This window comes from Dasypus novemcinctus, chromosome 9 (assembly GCF_030445035.2).
Source record: "Dasypus novemcinctus isolate mDasNov1 chromosome 9, mDasNov1.1.hap2, whole genome shotgun sequence".
NCBI lineage: Eukaryota > Metazoa > Chordata > Mammalia > Cingulata > Dasypodidae > Dasypus > Dasypus novemcinctus.
This window is the reverse complement of record NC_080681.1, coordinates 47,248,294-47,264,848: the sequence shown is the minus strand read 5'-3', so window position 1 is coordinate 47,264,848 and position 16,555 is coordinate 47,248,294.

Below are 16,555 nucleotides of genomic sequence, written 5' to 3'. Positions count from 1 at the left end.
ATCTGTAAACTAGACCACTTTGATCTTCTTCATTTTCTTCACTTGGATTCTTTCAGACTATTTACATTTTCCTATGTTTATATGACCTCATGAACCCATGACAGTTTCAAGAGACAGCCAGTTAAAACATGCACTGTGTTTTTAAAAACCAAGCATAACTTTACTAAGTCTGCTAAAAGCTGATAGCATTACTCAGACTATACCAAGCATTAATTATCCTTCCTTTTTCTTGAGTCAAAGATTATAGGAAAAAGAAAGGGCAAAACCTTAGTCCATCTTTATAGCAAAGGTTGAAACAACAATAAAAAATATCAAAATGTGTTTTGTTAAAATGTTGCTGTTAACATTTAAGACTTCCCCAGATTCCACATTTGGCTATATATTTGTTTATATTAATCATAAAAGAATTCAATTTAGATAATGGCTTTTGACTGTCTTGATAAATACCTAAAAGAATAAAGTTTTAGATAGAAGTAGATTCTCAAAGTAAATGCAGAAAAGTTATTTTATTTATGTGAATTTTTAGTTGCAAACTCATCAATTATTTAAACTTGTATCATTTAAAAGTGTTTCAGTTCATTTATTTGCTATTGTCTTGGTAAATTCTAATCAAAACAAAGAAATTCTTAAGTGTAATTTGAATTTATTTGTACAAATCCCACATTTTGTTGGTGGAAAAGAGGATAGAAGCATAACCCAAGCCATGCAGCTGCAAAGCAGTATCAGTGAAGAAAGGAAGAAAGAAAGAAAAAAGGAAGAAAGAAGAAAGAAAAAAAGGAAGGGAGAAAGGAGTTCTTTGAGGAAAAATGATCCAATGAAAACACTGTTATTATGTTGCTATCTATCTACCTACCTACCTACCTATCTATCTATCTATCTATCTATCTATCTATCTATCTATCTATCTATCTATCTATCTATCTGTCTGTCTGTCTGTCTGTCTGTCTGTCTGTCTGTCTGTCTGTCTATCTATCTATCTATCTATCTAACCAGCTCTATTCCAAACCAGAAAAAATTAAAAAGGTTACTACAAATGTTTAGAGTGGTTGAATATTTTCTTCAAAAAATGAGAAAGAAGGGAAAGTGAGTTCTATCCATCTAATGGATTAGATCATCCTCAGAAAGAAACATATAGATTTACCATTATAGCAAAAGCAGATTGTGTCATAACTTGACTTTCACTTAAATGATATATACAATGCTAATGAGATACACTAAATTTTTAAATGATAATATTCATGTGCAAAAATTATTAAGGCAATAATCTGATGATTTGATTTAATTTCTGCTATGTGGTAATAATGGGGTCATGAAGAGTAATCTACCCTAACGATTCCTATTCTTGGCATTTATTACTGTATAACAAACCTCCTCTAACCTTAGCATTTTGTAGCTACTATTTATCATCTCTTATTTTTCTTAGGTTGACTGGGCTTAGGTTAGCTATTCTTCCATTTTCCCATCATGCTGGATAAGGATGCATTCATCTGGGGGCCCAATTATTCTGGAACATCCACGATGGTCTATTCACATGATTGGTAGTTGATGCTGGCTGTTGACTGTAAATTCAGCTGGAACTTTGCCAACTGTCTACATGTGGCTTGGGCTTTTCAAATCATGACTACTGAATTCCAAGAAGTATTCCAACAAGTGTTCCAACTTGGGTTTGGAATTTGGAGAATATCATTTGTGCCACATTCTACCAGTTAAGCTAGTCACCAAAGCCAGCCTATATCCAAAGGGAGGGGATATGACTTCACTTCTTGATGAGGGAGTGACAAGATCTCATTACAGATGTGCATGTGATATAGGAGTTAACACATTTTTGGAAAACTTGTCATAGTTACCAAGGAAAGATACAGAAAATTTAAGATATTAAGTATAACATGTATGCCAGGAAAGAATTGGAAACATCCACTTAAGGTGATAGTGGGAGGGTAGTAGTATTGCAAGGTTACCAATAACTCCTTCTTGAGAAAGATTGACTATTGATTACATCTTTCTAATTTGGTGAGATTGTTCATTAAATATTGAAGATTTTAGGAAGCTGTTTTTTTTTTATCTTTCTAAAACTGCATATTACTACAGATACAGAAAAACACTTATAAGAAATAGTTTACTGAATTATTGTAAGGTGAACAAAGTTGAAAATACTCCCATGGAAACCCCTTTGTGCAGCAAACCCTATCATAGTCCCTTCCTTCCCTCAAAATTAACTACTACCCTGTAGTTTCTGGTAATCATGTTATTGTTTCATTATGTTTTTATCATCCAAGTATACATTCCTAGATACTATTGGTTAAATCTTGTCTATTTTTTTAACTTGATTTGTTAAATATTTTTATTCTGCAGGTTCCCCCTCTATCTCTATTTTTTAATCTATTGAAGAAACTAAGTTCTTTGGTGATTGCCTAATTATTCTTTTCTGATGTTAGCAGCCATTGATGTTCAGTGCTTATATCCATTAAATCAATATGGGTTGCAAAATGATGTTTTAATTATGTAATTTCTTTTTAATTTAATAGCTGGAATGATTTTGTAAGAAGATGCTTTATCTCATTTACTACTTGATAGCTCACTGGTACAGTTCATATAAGAAAGACATGATTCTTTCTCTGAAGGCTTGATTTCTTTGTTCAACTTTTAAAAGAGCTGAATTAATTCTCTATTCATGGTAGGAAGATTCTAAGATGACCCCCAATAATCCTCGTCTTATGCAATTTTCTCCTGTTGAGTGTGTGCTGGGCCTACTGACACACTTTAAATGAACAGAATATGGCAAAAAGTTATGAGGTGCCATTTGTTACGAAAGACTGTAACTTCTTTATCACCCTTTCTTGTTTCCTCCCTCACTAGGTATGGGGGAAGCCAGCTGTCTTGTTGTAAGCTGTCCTATGGAGAGAACCAACGGGGCAAAGAACTAATGTCTCCAGCCAACAGCCAGTGAGGATCAGAGGGAAGCCAACAGTCCCGTACGTGCACTTGAAAGCAGATCCTGTCCCAGTAGATTCTGTAAACTGTGAGATAATAAATGATTTGTTTGTTTAAGATGCCAAATTTTGGAGTAATTTGTTACATAGTAATAAATAACAAATATAAAAACCAAATATAAATTCATGGTTTTAAACTGTTTGACAGGTTTTAATCCATTCAAATGCTTCACTTTATTGAAGCTCTAACTTCCCATTAAGGAAAAAATGGAAGCTTTGAACATGACTATGTTAGTACTGGGTAGTCCTTGCTAACTATAATGTCAAGATAGTTTCAAGCTTATCTTACATATTTCCTGTTCCAGACCTGGATTCAAATATTTCTCTAATAGTCCCTGACTTCCTTCTTTTGATGGAAGATGGCATTTCAAAACCACAAACTGGTTTCTAATATTATATATCATTATTGGCTTGGTCATTGTAGTCCTTTTCAGTGGACAGATTACACATATGAATTTAAAATACCTCATTTGTTCATACTGCTATCCCATTAAAAGTCTGAACTACAGACTATTTAATCTGTTCTATAGTATATATGTGCATCTTTTCTTCCACACTGAAAATCCTGGTTCTCAGAGATGTAGTAGATTAAAGAATTTGATGATCCTGTTTACTCAGTTCTTCATCTTTTACTTAATTTTCCTATAGGACAAATACAAAATACACAAATACAAACTTCAGAGTCTCATCTTATTTTTATATTGTATACATAGCTAAAGCTAAATTTTGATGATCAGCTCTGGGAAGTATTCCACTAACTGCTGAAATATTCTCAACCAAAGGCAATTGATTATTTTTTAAAAATATCCTAAGATGAATATTTAAGACAGTTAAAACTTGTTAAAAGTTTAACATTTATGTCTTTTCTCTGGAGTGAATTACAAATACTCTTGTTTAAACCATTTTGACTGCAAATTTATAAACTCACTGGAGCAAATAAGACTAACTGATCACTAGCCTCTATATAATAGAGACTATTACTTAAAATTAACTCCTATCCTTTTCTAGGAAATAGTTCTCATCTCTTCTTATTACTCTTATAAGTTGTTTTTCCAATTTTGAGTTCATCTTTGTATTACAAAGCAAATTATTCTATCTACATACTGGTCATTCCATCTGTTGATCAATAATTAACAGCCAGTAAATTTTAGTAGTGGTAATAATAATAATAGCAACAATAAAAATACTATCTATCTATTGTGACATACCACAACTGGGTCAACTATTGTACATGTATCCCATTTAATCCACATATCAATGCTGAGAGATTGATTCTGTTACCCTCATTTAAAGTATGAGGAACTGAGACCCAGAAATAACCTCCTGGGAGCACAGATGTTTGTTTGCCCTTTCATTATTCCCAGTAATTCCTATAAGTAACTGATAAGTACAAGGAAGAAAAGACACTATAAAGAAAGGAGAAATGAATTCATTATGTACAAGGTGAACTGACTCAAGTTATAATTTGAAATAATTCAGGTCTTGGCCTAGGTTTTCTAAAGCAAAGACTAAGAGTTTACATGCTAGGGTTTATCAGAAAGAGTAATCAGCAATCTGAGGTAAATGAGCAGAGATGAAGGGAAAAGAAATGCAAACAATTATTACTGAGCTGGCCACAGCATCACAAGTAAATATAGCCAGCTACTGGAACATACAGTACCTTAGAGTTTTGAAGAGTCTGGGAGGAAGGGGAGGAATTTATTTATTTTCCCTCCTTTTCCGTCTCCTGTCTCCTTGTCTCTTATTGGTCAGAGTTCTCCTTGACACCCTGCACTTGTGCTCCCAAGACGGCAGCAGCCGCCTCTCGCCTGCTGCCACAGGGCAAATTCGAATTGGTGGAGGCAGGGACAGAGCTTCAGATACTTCTGAATGGCACCGCTAGGGTGGGCACCTTGGAGGCCAGCCCTTCCCCTCGGAGAACTGCTGTTAGGTGAATTAACAGCTGCAGGGTCTGGGTTCTTCTCTAGCAAGAAACATGACTAGTGGGACAGACAGATTTGAGGGAGGCTCCTCAACTGAGTAGGCAAAGTCATTTCCTTACTGCTTATTGGAGCCCTCGGATAACTAGTCATTGTTGCTGGTGGACTCATCTAGGAACAAAGATTTGAAGCCTGTTAATGAACTGTGAGAACAGAAACTGGTCTTACCTCATCTAGTGCTGAATCTCTGGGTAAGTACAGTGTTAGCACATAGTAGGTATTCAACAAATATTCATTGTGCCATTTATAATTTTATATACACACACGTATATTTCAATATAAATATTTTCAATTAGAAATTTGTTTTACTTTTAAGTATAATATATATTTGAGGGAAACCTTGAGAAACCATTATGTAATTATCTTATCACAGTTTAATTTTTTTCTTCTTAATTCCCAGCTGGACTACTCTTTACTCAACTTTATTGAGTAACTCTATTTTTTATTCATGACCACTCCTTCAATTAAGAAAATCGATGGGTTTTAACCTTATCTCTGTGAGGGACTATGGTCTAGTTAGTGGTCAATTAAATTAGAATTTCTCAGAATGGGTCTAGACATTGGTGTTTTTTAACACTGATTAAGAAAGTCTCCAGGTGATTCTGATGAGCAGTAAATTTGGGAATAAGTGGTCTATGTGAAAATCATTAGGTTTTGAGTTAGAACTAGGCTTAAATACCACTTCTGATGCTGTGTTACCTAGGGGAATTTTAGTAACATCTTTTAAAAAGTCATTGTTTTCATGTATGAAATGGAAATTATATTCCCTGCCTCATAATATGTGGTGAAGATTAAATGATATATGATAAATTCTGGGTTCAGGAAAAGTACTCTATAAATAAATATAAGTGCTTTTCCTTTTCTTGCAGAAATCCTGACATTTCTTCTTCCTTTCTCTGAAGATTCATTTAATTTAAGCTAACTCTTAATGTGAAAGAATACCAAATTTACTTACAAAATGCCATGCATTTTGCCATTGTCCGGTATTCAAGATTTACAGATTATTTTTGCAGCTTTACCTCCACAATATTCCTCCATGTACCCTACCCATTAATCATACTGAACTTCCTATAGTTTTCCATAGATGCCCTGTATATATCTACTTCTAGGTATTTGGTCACGAGATTCCTATTGCCTGGAATGACCACCGTTCTATTGTTTTTCTTGTAAAATCCCATCCCATGTTTTAAGCACAGTTATAAAACCACCTTATCCCAAAGGCTATCTCTTTGCCTGTCCTCACCATTCCATAGCCTCCAAACAGAATTAAACTCAGTCTCTGCTGCACTTCAGTAGTGATCTTTTTTTCCTTATTATGGTACTACAATTTCCTCTCTTATATGCCAGTTTTCTGTGTGTGTGTGTGTGTGTGTGTGTGTAATAACTTTAAAACTAGAATATAAACTCATTGAAAGCAACAACAGTTTTTGGTCTTCTTTTTTTAGCTCCCTTTTTTTCTTTCATTCTGAGCCTATGATTCCCTCTGTTGCAGTGGAAATCAATATGAGAGAACACTAAAGCCAAGGAATAGCCCAAGATTATAATTCTCCATCCCTTTCCAGCCTGGGTATTGTCTTCTTAAAACAATTTTCCACTTTAATCTTAGAGAACTTTCTTTTTAATAAAGAAAATTGTTCTCTTACCTACGTATTCCATAAATATTTGCAAAGTTATTAAATGAGTGAATTATACCCTTTTAGGCTAGCCATAATACATTAATAACTAGAGTGGACATTGAACACCACTTAAGGTGATCAGTCCTTAGTATTATTATTTTACATTACCCAACCTGTATTCCCCTATTTAATGTTAAACAAATTAAATTATGCAAGACAAAAATCAAAGACAAAATGGATTATATATGCTATTTCTCTTTAATTTACTCAGTCAAATGGGTCTTTCACTATGTAGAAAAGTAATTTAGTCAGGCTGGGAAGACTTGATCTTCATGATGTAAAGTAACCTTTTCCCCAAGATCCTTTTATTTTTCAAGGTTATTATGTGTTTAAAATAACTTGCACATCCTGTTATAGTTGACAAAATATGTGTATAGAACATAAATGGTGAATAACATTATTATTCACATATATATTAGATTTTCCTAGAAATACTAACATTTGTTTTTCAGGACATGTTTTTTTAACCCTGAGTGCAAAGGATATAATTTTATGTCAATAATTTATAACTTTGGAAAATTAATATATAAGAAATATTTAGAAAATATTTGAGGATAAACTCCCAAAATAATATCTCAGCCAATAAATTCAGAAAAGTAATGAAATGTGAGAAAAATAGTTTCAATGACATATTAATAAAAATACATATGGAATTATTTTTGCATACTGTGTATGTATATAGAATTTTTGTAAAATACCTTACTTAATTTTTAAGCTTTCATAATTTAAGTCATGTGGTATTAGTATAATTAATGTTTATGATATATGAAGGCAAAAATGATTTACTTCCTATAACAGATAAAGAATTAGCCCTACCTGCCATTTAACAGTTATTTTTCTATCAAAATTAATAATTTTTGTTTATTGCATTGATTATCATTGTATAAATTTAATAATGTTGTACTAAATGCCATTTGCTGAATATTCCCATCATACTTAAATTCAAATTATTAAAGTTTGAGAGAGTGTTTGCTATATTATCTGCTTACCTTCTTATCCTTTTTTTCCTTTAGGCTTGAAGCTCCCTTGTCACTTCTTCCTCCCATTCTGAATAAAAATTGTGGAAATTTCCAGAATTTTGTTTATTTTGTTATTAACAACTTTATTTAAAATTCACAAAAAATGAAAGAACAGAAAAAGGCAGTGCAAGAAGTTATGGAAGCATTACTCATAAAAAGTTCTTTTTCAGACACTTTCATCTCATCTAATCCCAACTGCTAATTTAGTTGTTCCACTAGTGTTCCAGAAAGATAGACATAAATTTTCTAGAATTTTAAGTAACTGTTTACTGGACTGTCATCAAAGCAGTTGTTCTGCAAATCCTGCCTAGGAAGTGGACACTTCTTTTCCTCCCTGCTTTATTAATATCAATCTGAGTAGCCTATGCCCTACTTTAGCGATTGGTTTTGTTTTTCCTCATTTCTTATCCAACTACTAGTAATTATGCATCCATCATACTTATGTATCCATCATTGCTATTGCTGTTTTTATAGAGGAAAAAATTATGGAATATTTACCCTTTCATGAGGGGATGTCTGTATGGCAGTCATGAGTATAGAGAAAAGTATAAAGCATAGTCCTAGATTTAGGGAACTCAGATTATGGCCAGGAGACAAATAATTTTAATGTGAAAATTTACTGATAGAAATAAACAACGTGTGAGAACTATCAATGTCTTAGTTTGCCACAGGATTGTCAATGCAAAGTACTGGAAATGAGTTGGCTTCAATAATGGGAAATTTATTAGGGATAAAAGCATACAGTTCCAAGTCTGAGAAAATGTTCAAATCAAGACACCATAAAGATGCTTTCTCACCAAGGTCATCTGCTGGCAGATCCTACAGTCCTACCACATGGTAAGGTAAGATGGCAGATCTGCCAACCTTTCTCTACTTTCTCCAGGTGCTCAGCTATGCATGATCTCCTATCTCTCCCTGGGCCTCATCTCTTTGATCCTCTTGGGATTTCTCCGTCTTTCTGCAGCTGTAAGTGAACCTGGAGTACTCTATATCAACTGGCCAGGTTAAAATGGCAAAGCTCCCTTTTCTATGTCTTTCTCTTTGTGTCCCTGTTTATATAAGGTGCCATTAAGAGGGTGGAGACCCAACCAGAGTCATGTTTCACTGATGTAGTGTAATCCAAAGTAATCTAGTCCAGTGATGTAATCAATGTCCCTTACTTAATCTAATGCAAAGGGTCTCACACCTACAGGATTGGATTAGTTCAAAGACTTTTTTTTGTTTTTTGGTTAACCAAATTCAAACTCTCACAATCTGACATCATCCATTTCTGCCTTGGTATACCAGAACATCCCATTTCCCATCACCCTTAGTGAGGTCTTCTGCAGACCCCTAGATCCCAATCTAAATAGATGATGTAAACTATAAGTGTTTATATTTTTCTCTGATATCAACTACCCATCTGCTTAGAAAAAAACAGAAATTTTCAGAGCTAAGTCAGCTATTCACTCTCATGCACCATCTTTATCTACATGTCTAATCAGATATCCATTCAGCTTGTAAACCCTTACAATATATACCATTAAAACAATGTCACCAACATCAACAAAACTCTTGTCTTAACAATCATCCTCTTCTAGTTATCATCCCATTTCTCTGTTCCCCGTTACAGGAGAATTATAGTATAACTCCATGAAAAATTGTCTGTAATCATTGTCTCCCATTGTTCTCATGTATGCTCATGTTCTCTTTCAAAGCAATATTTCTTCAACACAACTCTTCCCCTACTTTGGCCAGACATCAGTGATTTCCATATCAATACATCAAAATATGAGTTCTCAGTCATCATCTTAATTGACCTGTGAGTAGCACTTGGCCCAGCTAATCACCTTTGACTTTGATAATTGTCCTTTTCCTGGCTTCTAAAAATCAGTTTTGTTTTTTCTCCTACTTCACTAACTGCTATATTTCAGTCTTTGCTTATTTCTCCTCATCTCAACCCCCTCTAAATATTGGCATGCTCTTGGGATCAGTTCTCATAGCTCCTCACTTTTCTATCTAAAATCTCTCTACATGAACTCACCCCACCTTGTGGCTTTAAATATCATTTATATTCTGATAACTCTCAAATGTAAACCATAACCTAGACTTCTGTCCTAAGCACTAGAGTCCTATATCTAACTCCAGATCAACACTGGGGTATCTCTTAAAGTCTCAACTTTTACATTCATTAAAGAATACATAATCCTTTCCCTGACCCAGCAACTCCTTCAGTCTTCCGCCTTTCTTTAACTAGCAACTACAGACTTTCAGTTGCACAGGTCTAAGTCTGGCAATCATACTTGATTTATCTTTCTCTTACATCTGGCATCCAATCCATCAGCAATTCTAGGCCTCAGCCTTCAAAATATATTGAGAAACTCATCACTGTTCAATATTCACTGCAACTATTTTACTCTAAGCTACCATCAATATTTTCACCTGAAATATTGCCATTTAATTGATATGTATGCCTTTGCCTTCCCCCCCCCAACACATACACACATTTTATTATCAACAAAGAAGCAGGAGTAAATTTTCATCTCATTATTTAAAAATCCAATGTCTTTTCAGTGGCCTATAAGAAAGTTGAGCCTATAATTCATAGTCCAAATGTGGAGAATTTTGACAAGTGTGAACTATCAATAATTATGCCAGGATAGAAGATATAGAAATGGATTGTCTTAGGCAAATCAGGATGTGTTTCATGCTTTTTATAACAGCCTATATGATCTGGTCCCCTTCTATCTCTACAAACTTATATTGTACCATTCTACCCTCTCCCATTCTGATACAAATAATTCTTGATCTTTCTTAAGCATGCCAAGCAAGCTCCAGCAAGCTCCCTTCTCAAACATTTGCACTTATTATTCTCTGCCTGGAATGCTCTTTACTCATATATCCGTATAGCTCGCTTTCTCACTTCCTTCATATCTCTGCACACATGTTTTCTTATCCTGTTCCTGTGATACAAGTAGAATTCTAAAGGAAAATTATAGCCTTAAATTTCTGTGCTTCATTTTCCTTCTCCATGAAATAGCCAAAATAATAATAATATCTACTTCATAAAATAGTTATGGAGATTTAATAAATTAACATATAGAAAGTTCTAAGAAAAGTTCCTCTTAGAAGAATTCTGTAATATGCACTACATGCACTATAAAAATGTTTGTTAAATAAATAAAAATGGAACAAATGTCCAAATTGAGAATTGGAAATAGAAATACATAACAAACATAATGACAGTAGAATTTAGGTTATATAAAGAGTTTTAGAGGGGAAACCTAAACATATAAGGAAAAGTTTTGTCTAAAAATATTTTTAAAAACTAATTTTTGATAAAATTATTTGAGAAAAAAAGAAGCCACAAAACGAGTATATAGGCAGTGCCTAATAAAAGAAAACTGGCCAGTATGCCAAGCCCTTGATATTAAGGATTGTACTTATGAACCTTATTCATATAAAATTGAAACTTGACTTAATGATAACTAATGCGTAGGAGTTACCTCCTGAAAACCTCCTTGTTATTCAAATGAGACCATTCTCTAAGCCAAACTCAGCAAATAAACATGCTACTTTCCTCCTGATATGGGACATGATTCCCAGGGATGAGCCTCCCAGACACTGAGGGATTACTACTAAGTGCCAACCAGTGATGTATTTAGACCAAAAAGGAAAAATATTAAATCCAAAAGCGTTTTTATGTCTAAGACATTTTAAAATGAGTCGAGAGGTTACTTCAGAGGTTCTACTTGTGCAGGTCTCAGGCAAATCTCAGTGACTGCCACTCAAAACAAAGCCTTAAAAGGGTGCTCTGAATGGCTCTAGAGACATCCAGACACTATAGACAAGGCAGGCAACCCACAAATCATCTCTCCATTAGCAGGCCTTATCTTGAAATAGATGATGACCAATTTCCCCATTATTATAACAGTTAGACTCATTTATAATTTCCCTAATCATAATACTTATACCTCTTTTATTTGAACCTACAATTAACACTATACCTGATAAATATGTGTCCCAGAGACTTAAATCTTCTGTCCGTTCATATATCAATTGAGCCCTGAATTTCAGCAGAGTTGTGGCCAACACCTACCCTATAGTTCTTGGACTCAGCTAGGACAACTATCAAAATGATAATGATGCATAATCCCCATCTGAAAAGGCAAATAATATCTACAGCTGCAAGCAAAACAGTTCCTTCCATTTGCCCCATAGCCCTAAGACCCCTGTCAATCTGAAGCAGAATGTACATCATCATGCCAAATTCCTCAAGAATAAGGAATGAACAAACATAAGGGGGACTGCAACCATGGACCACAGTAGACTTACTGTCATTGTAGTAATGGAAGAACTTGTAACACTGATATAGAAATAGTGGTTACCAAAGATTCTGATGGGGGGGGAAGAATAGTTGGAAAATGGCATTTTTAGGGCATTTGAATTGTTCTGAATGATGCTGAAATGATGAATATAGGCCATTATATATTTTGCCAAAACCTATATAACTCCACAGTGCTAAGTGTAAATGGTAGACCTTGATTAGTAGCAGTGCTTTGTAATTGGTTCCTCAATTGTAACAAATGTACCAGACTAATGTAAGATGTTATTAACAGGGGAAAACATGCAAGGGGAGGGGGTAGGTTGTATGGGAATCCTCTATACTTTCTTTGTAACTTTTCTGTAATCTAAAACTTCTCTAAAAGTAAAGTTTATTATTATTTAAAAAATCAATCAATACTGAAGTATATTGAATAAAAAATAGACATAACTATATATGACAGATAGTAGAAACAACTTTGAACTAATTACTTTAGAAAGTTAGATGAAATGGATAATTTCTAGAAAAATGCTTTATCAAAACTTATTCTGGTGCAGAGGTGCCCAGGGATGTACTTGCCAGGTGCGGTGGATGTGTCGTGATGATGGGAGTGAGTGTTGCTGGGGGGGGAACGGTGGGGTGGGGGTGGTGGGGTTGAATGGGACCTCATATATATATTTTTTTAATGTAATATTATTACAAAGTCAATTAAAAAAAAAACTTATTCTGGGGAAGCAAACTTGGCCCAATGGATAGAGCATCCGCCTACCACGTGAGAGGTCTGTGGTTCAAAACCCGGACCTCCTTGACCTGTTTGGAGTCAGTCCATGTGCAGTGCTGATGCGCACAAGGAGTGCCGTGCCATGCAGGGGTGTCCCCCGCATAGGGGAGTTCTACGTGCAAGGAGTATAGCATAGGGGGGTCCCAAGTGCAAGGAGTGTGCCCTGTAAGGAGAGCCGCCCAGCACAAAAGAAAGTGCAGCCTGCCCAAGAATGGCGCCGCAGTCACGGAGAGGTGACACAACAAGATGATGCAACAAAAAGAAACACACAGATTGCCAGTGCCGCTGATAAGGATAGAAGCAGTCACAGAAGAACAAACAACAAATGGACACAGAGAGCAGACAACTGGGGAGGGGGGACAGAAATTAAAAAAAAAAAATCTTTAAAAAAAAACTTACTCTGAAACAGATTCTTAACCAGCTTTCAGGGGATCCATGAGCTTTAATTTTAAAAAATCAACTTAATATCTCCATTTTTTCTGACCTCTAACTGAATTCTAGCATTTCCTTCATGCATAAACATACGCAATAAATTATAGTAGTATTCATTTCATATTACATTACAGTTGTTGCATAACTCAAAATATTGCTTAAGCTTATCCATACTTTGAAATTATGGTAGTTGTTAGACTCAATAAAACATCATAAAACGATCTGCTGTTACATTCTGAGAAGTGATCTGTGGTTTTCACCTGACTGGCAAAGCGGTCTGTGAAACAAAAAAGAAATCCTGTTCTAAAAGATCATAATCAATGACAAAAGACTGAAAACTTTCCTCTTAAGTCTGAAACAGGACAAGGATCCCACTGCCACCCTGATTATTCAACACTGTACTGCAAGTTCTAACAAGAGCAATTAGAAAAGAAAAATAAATGATAATCATAATTGGAAAGTAAGATATAAAAATGTCCCTATTTGCAGATGACATTATCCTTTATACAGAAAATCCTGAAAAATTCACAACAGAGCTTCTAGAGCTAATATTCAGCAAGGTGGCAGTTTATAAATTCAACACAATACCCTAGATGCCAGTAATGAACACCCTGAAGAGGAAATCAAGGAAAAAAATCTATTTACAATAGAAACTAAAAGAATCATATTCAATGTAATCTCAATCAAAATTTCAACAGACTTCATTGCAGAAGTGGAAAAGCCAGTCATTAAGTTTTTATGGAAGCATAAGAAGCCCTAAATGGCCAAAGACATCTTGAAAATAAAGAACAAAGTTGGAAGACTCATGTTTCCTGATTTTAAAATTTATTACAAAGCCACAGTAATAACAACAGAATAGTATAGTGCCAGAGCAGGTACAATGATCAATTGAATTGAATTGAGAATTCAGAAATCAATCCTCACTTCTAGGCCAAATGATTTTTGACAAGGGTACTAAGTCCACTGAATTGGAAAAGAATAGTCTTTTCAACAAATAGTGCTGGGAAAACTGTCGGTAAATCCCTACCTCACATCATATGCAAAAGGTAATTCAAAGTGGTTCAACACCTAAACATAAAAACTGGTTTATAGAAGAAAACATATGGAAGCATATTCAGGACCTTGGTTTCTTAACCTTTTCACATGCAAAAAAGCAAACAATAAAAGAAAAATATATAAATGGGACCTCATAAAAAAATAAAAAGTTTGTACATCAAAGAACTTTATCATGAAAATAAAAAGACAAACTATAAAATGGGAGCAAATATTTGGAAACCATGTGTCTGATAAGAGTTGAATGTCCAGAATATGTAAAGAAATCCTACATCTCAATGCAAAAAGACAAACTAATATTTTAAAAACATTGGACAAAAGACTTCAATAGACATTTCCCCAAAGAAGATATACAAATAGTGGAAAAGCACATGAAAAATGCACCATCTTTAGCCATTAGGGGAATTCGGATAAAAAATATGAGATACCATTTCATACCCATTAGGATGGCTACAATTCTTTATAAAAAGAGAAAATAACAAGTGTTCGAGAAGATGTGAAAAAATAGGAACCCTCAGTCATTATTGGTTGGAATGTAAAATGGTGCAGCCACTGTGGAAGACAGTTTGGCAGTTCCTCACAAAGTTAAGTATAACCATATTAACCAATAATGCCACCAAGCTGTTTCCTTCATGGGTTTATTTGAGTACTAAATGAGAAAATATATGTAAAATACTGTGATTAGTACCTTTTGTTATGTATTGTTTTAAGTATTATTACATACTAAATATATATAAAATTTATAATGTATATAACTTAAGTCAAAAGTCACAATATTGTTCTTCTAAAATCAATCATACAACATCCTACTTAGTTTCACTTGGTAAATTCTCTCTGTGTGTGCTTTCAATTTACTATATCCCTACAAACAGCCATTCTCAAAATAGTCTGTGTTTTAAAGAATCAATCAAGTGAAATTGTTCTCTCATTGTGACAGCATATAGTATATTTATTTGATATTTTATTCTTCTGAATAACAGTGATCTAGAGATAGGTATGTGTATGTGCAGGTGTCTGTGTATAGGTGTATATTTGTGTGTATATTCATGTATATAAGAAAGAGAAATACATCTCCTAGGCTCTGTACTTCCAGGTTGATCGGTAGTGAACAAGTCATCCTCATGTAGCTTACATTTAATGAGGGAAGATTTTTTTCAGAATATGATAGAAGAATAATGACTTAGATATTGACTGGGATTTGCATGGCTACCAGTTGCACTGTCTAGGAGGTCTCTTAAAATATGCAAATCTGAGCTGAGATATGTAATTAAAAAGAAGCAAGTCATGAATTTATTTAGACAAAGAAGAATTCAGGTAGAAGCAACAGCAAATTCGAAGACCCTGAAGCTGAAATAAATTGATCCATTTTTACATAATTGATGTGGATTGAATTGTGTACCCCAGTTTGGGTATGTTCCTGGTTTTGGCCCACATTCTGGTGGGTATGGACCCATTGGAAATAAGATCGTTTCAAGTTGTTCCTTCAGTTAAGATGTGGCCCAACTAAATTAAATTGGGCTTTAATCCAGATTACTCTGGAGTCCTTTATAAGCAGAGTAAAAGTCAGACACAAAGCGAAGCACAGGAAGCAGCCAGAAGCTGAAAGTCAATGGAAACTGGAAAGAAGGGAGATGCTGCCATGTGACTGAAAAGCCAAGGAACTCCAAAGATTACTGGCCAGCAGGAAGATACTAATCCCAGGAAGAAGCCAGTCTTCTAGCCTCTGAAACTGAGTCAATAAATTCCCATTTTTAAAACCAATCCATTGTATGGTATTTGTTTAAACAACTAGGAAACTGAAGTCATCATATATACTTATTTCTCTTTAATTTTCCCCATGGCATTTCATTTTTTCACTTATAATTGCTTTTTCTGTTTCTTCGATGTTGTCTTCCTCTATTTAATCCCTTTTCTAATGATTCATTAGCATTTCTCTAAGAGTTCTCATAGTATTTACAACTGTAGTCAGTTTTATACTTAGAACTTTTAAACTTTCAAATAAGTAAATGCATGTTTAAAATGCTTAAAAAGGTTTCCCTTATTAATGTGCTGAAGAGATTTTTTTTATTGCATATACATTATTAATGTCAAAATAGGTAACACATGCTTTATATTGTATGTGATGGCTTAAGTTCATAAAGATTAAGAAAATAATTTCTCAGAAAGACAAGCAATGTTTATAAATTATCACCTGCCTTTCCATCTTTCACCTCTAAATGTTAACATTTATACATTAAAGCCTGGCTTTTTTCATGAAATCACTGGATATATGCACATTTGTTGACCTTGGGTATCAAGTGAAAGGAAAGTCCAAATATACAC